The following is a 5,070-nucleotide window of genomic DNA, read 5'->3' as shown; positions in this document are numbered from 1 at the left end:
TCAAGGCATTAATTTAACCCCTCACAATTTAACCATAAAGCCTAACACAACTCCAATTCTCCCAAATCGTAGTAGTTAATGTGTATCCTAAGTACACATGATAAGTTTATTATTATTAAAATTTTTTAAATATTTTCATTTAATAAATATAAAATAAATACATTAAAAATTTAAATTTTTTCATATTTTCAATAAAAAATTTATTAATTTATAAACTTAACATGTCTCCTTAAGACACAAAATAGATAAACTTTTATTTTTATTAGTGACAAATAATTTTTGTATTTAACATACTATTTATAAATTTGTTCTAAAGTTTTAAAAGAATCTTTTAAAAATTATTTAAAAATTACATAAAAAAGACTAAAATTCGATCTCTTATAAAATGGAAGAGGGGACCTTTCACAAAGGGACCTTTCACAAAGTTTTGCAAAATTTGGATTGCCGTGAAGCAACTTTATTGAAATGAGTTGGATTCAATCTATTTTTTACTTTGCAAGCTTTTCAGTGGACCAGTCTTTGGAGGACTTGCTCAACAGGAACATAACATTCTCAAGTTTCAAAACAAAATCTGATTATGTAACAGAATCGATTTCAACTACTGGATTAGAAGGGCAATGGAAGATGCTGGTTTTGTAGGAGTCACAATTTATGATCTTGACGCCATATGGTGGAATAATGAATGAGATTCTAAAATCAGCAACTCCATTCTCTCACATAAAGGGTACGTTATATGGAATCCAATATTCTGTTAGTTGGGATTCCAATAAAAATGTAACTAAGTACATAAAATGGATAAGAACACTCTATGATTACTTGGCACCGTATGTGTCAAAATTGCCAAGGCGAGCATACTTGAATTACAAGGACCTTGATTTGGGTGTGAATGGTCTAAATACGAGCTATGTTAAAGTATAATCTTGGGGCCTCAAATATTTCAACCAGAACTTTAAGCGGCTAGTAGAAGTGAAGGCTGGAGTTGATCCTGAAAACTTTTTTAAGAATGAACCGAGCATTCCAATTGGGGTTACGTTAGGTTTTATGTTTAAATTGTGAGGGGTTAAATTGATGCCTTGAAAAATTTGGTCATATCATCTAATCGTTAAAGTGCCACATGTCATTTAAAATTACCAAATCAACTTTTCGGTGACGAAAAATATCGGAAGAATCAAATTGATGCACGGATCAAAATTTCAGGGTACAATTTGAGTCAATTAAAAGTTTAAGAACTAAATTACATCAAGGATAAATTTTAAGACCCATTTTAAGTATTAACTCTTCAAAGTCCATTATAACTTTATATACCATTTTAGATATTCTCATTAAGTACTTATATTAGTACATAATATTTAGATTACTTTTTTTAAAATTATTTTAATATGTTTTACTATTTTTTTTAATTGATATTTGCTTAATAGGAATATATGGTTGCTGAGTTTTAAAAGGCTTCACTAATTGACTTGATGGCTGTTGATTTAAGGAGAAGGATCAACTTGTTTTAAGTATCTTTTTATTTCAAGCATTTGAAACTCTTTTAGACAATTAGACTTTTAGTTTGTTTTTAATATTGCTGTTTTATTTTGAGATATTTTAGTGCTTATTGTTCGAATTGAGGACAATCTCTCAAAAATACGATAGGCGAGGACCTTGAATCAATCAAGCAATGACTTTCTTCGAGAAAGAAGAGAAGAAGTCGAGAGACAACTTTCCTCTCGCTTCTACGACACTTCTAAGTCCAATTCGGCTTCAGCAGCTAATGTAGATTTTGATTTTGGCTAGATTATTCCTAACTGCATATTTACAATACCGACATGGTGATCAATTGAACGCTGTTTTCTCGGGCTACACTTATACAGCCAGACCAAACATACTGTGATTCGCTCCCAGAGGAAGAACCCAACCATCGAAAAGTATCATGACCACGGCTATAGAGTGGAAGATGTACTCCCTGAATTCTCTCCTGGAGAGCTGCGGGGTTGAGCAACTCAAGCGAACCGCCCTACCTTACTACAACATAAGGACAGAAGGGGAGAAGCCACTAAATGGAAGGCTTCGCTCACTCTAAGGCTTCTCACTGATTAAATGGTTATTAAAAATGCTTGTTGGAATGTTTAGTATTATATTTATTTGTTTGTATGTTTTAGTAATTATTATTATTATTTATATATTGTATTATTTTATTTTTTTATTTAAAAAATTTTGTTTAAAAATATTTTAAGAATAAATCAGTTTAAAAGTATGAAAGAAATATTTTTATTGAATTTTTATATAGAAATATACTTTAAAAGAAAGTTTAAGTTATGCAAATATATTCAATATCTAATTTGATCTGCAAATGTGCGAATCAGATCTGACGTTAAAAAAGACGGATATAATATCAGATCCGATTTTCGTATACCCCTATTTAGTACCTATTATTTATTATGTATTGCTTTAAGGGCTTTGCTTAAGCCTTTAATATATAGAGATGCACATGGTTAAAGTTAATAAAAAAAAACATATTTTAGTTAACCAAAAATTTAGTTTAGGTTATAATCAAACCAATTTAAAATGATGAAATTGTTTATTAATCGATTATAAAATTATTAAACTGGTTTTAAAAATAAAAATAATTTTTTTAAAAAATAATCTTTTTTTATGAAAACACTGATTTTGCATGTAAAATCCAGTTTTTCGGTTTTTAACTTTTTACACAAAAATCAATTATTTTTTAAAAATCAATTTATTTCAGAACCCATTTTTTAAAAGCCAATTAAAAAAAATAATTTTATGCAAAGTCAATTTTAATTTAGAAACTAATTTTTAACACTTTAAAAAATTAATTTTAATTTATATAATATTATTTTATTGATGAATTAAGAGTCTAATTACATTATGGATATTACGGAGTCAATAAATATAGTTTTAAGTTTTATACAATATTATTTTATAGAGTTACATATTATATTTTGATGTTGGTTAATCAGTTTTTAGAATTTGGTTTAGTTAATTAAAATTCAAATAAATATGATTATGATTTTTAAAACTATTTAAAAAAAAAAACTGATTATCCAAAATATAAACCACATCTTAATTAGATTTAAAATGTATAGCACTATTGATATACACTATATACCATCTCCATCCATCGACTTCAATATATAATTCATCATTGCTTTTAGCGTGTTTTAACATTGGCACGATACCAGTGTAGGAGTGTACAATACCTGAAGCAGCTATTCATTGTTATGTTGTACTACACCAAATATATCAATAGGCAGTACTAGTAGTCCACTGCCATCAATGGCCTATGTTCATGAGTTATTTACTACTGTGTTTTTTCTCATGTGTATATAGCTAATAATCTCTACGCTTAGTATTAATTTTGTAAAACCTATATATGGTTAAAATATCACTTCTATATATCGATAAAATTTCAAGTGCAATGTGTTTTGCCCTTTGTCCTTTCACTTCCAATTATATCTTACCCCTGAGATTTATTTGCATTATATACCTTCATAAGTTGAGACTTGAGACTTTGACCACTACGTCAAATTAAACCAAATATTCAGGACAAGTACACCACTAAGAATTTGTATTTATCTTAAAAGACACAATTTTGTATATGCTGTTTGTTTTTGAAATTAAAGGAACCATATATTTTCAGCCCCCCTTTCCTCTTGTCGGAAAGAGACTAATTAGCTGCATGATTTCACCTATCTCTTATAATTAATATCTCATGCAATTGGTAGCCCACACCTCTTAAAGAGACATCACCAACTTAAGGGCCCTCTGCATCTTCATTTTTACATTCATTCATTCGTTTCACCAACTCCCTGAGGTAATTTTATGATTTCTGGATTATTTTATTAATTTATTGTACAGTTTTGTAGTCTTAATTAATTTTAACAAAAGGCATTTTCAATTCTTATGTTTATTATAGCTCGTATTCGGCTGGGCATTTGCTTCATTCTTTTAAAATTTTGAAACTTTGCGCGGTTTAAGAACCAATTTTTTTCGTCCATATATCAATCAATTTTTATTGTTTTAAGAAAACAATTTTGTTAGATAATCAATCATGATACTACCAGTAAATTCCAGCAAACTACAATATGATTTGCTAACAAAAGTCTCAATAACACAAAAATAGATTCCACAATCTCTAACTCTGTTTTCACTTTTTATTATTACTCACACTAAATTTGAAAAAAAAAAAAAAAACAACCGCACCACTCTCCCCTTCCTCTTCCATTACCACTTACGATGTTCACCTTCTCCTTCCTCTCCCGCTCCGGTTGTCATTGCTTCGGTATCGATGCATTGCGGCGATGAGGATTCGACGCAGAGGGGACCGTTGTCGTGCAGGGATCAGTTACGGTGAATGATGCGGTGGCTTGCGATAGTTGAGACGGATCCAGAAAATTTATGTTGGGGGGCAAAAAATAATACACATTACTATTAAAAGATATATTAATTTAAATTTAAAAATATAAAAATTCACATTCATTATTCGAATACAAAAAAAACCAAAAATTACATTAGCCGCTAATTTTTTTCACTTTAATTCTAAGAACTTCTTTTTATTAGAAGAGACTAATGGAGTGACTTCAGATTCTAGTGGTAACTTTCTTTTGATATTTTTTTATTATTATTTCTAAAAATAAAAAATATATTTTTTAAATTAGTAAATTGATCAATTTACTTTAAAAATTTATATGCAACATAATTACATATAATAGAATAGAACGAAAGATAAACAAATAAATAATAAGAATCACTAAATTGAGAATAAAATAAAATTAGATTAATACCTAAATTATGATTGTTTGAATTAAAATTTGTAATTGAAAATATCAAAAAGAAAAACAATGAAATTGAAAAATAAATAGAGTCATAGAGAGCTATATAAAACAAAACAGAGAATTTAAAATTTACCTTTTAATGAAGAAAAAATGACCACTAGATAAAGAATAGAAAAGAAGGTTCAAAATATGAAATTAAGAAGAGAATTTAAAAGAATAAATGAGTGACGGCTGCGATTTGAGAATAGAAGAAGACTAAATTTAATTAGGTTAACTAATAGTTAAAATG

Source organism: Arachis hypogaea, chromosome 5 (genome assembly GCF_003086295.3).
Source record: "Arachis hypogaea cultivar Tifrunner chromosome 5, arahy.Tifrunner.gnm2.J5K5, whole genome shotgun sequence".
Taxonomy (NCBI): Eukaryota; Viridiplantae; Streptophyta; class Magnoliopsida; order Fabales; family Fabaceae; genus Arachis; species Arachis hypogaea.
Note: the sequence above shows the minus strand (reverse complement) of the source record.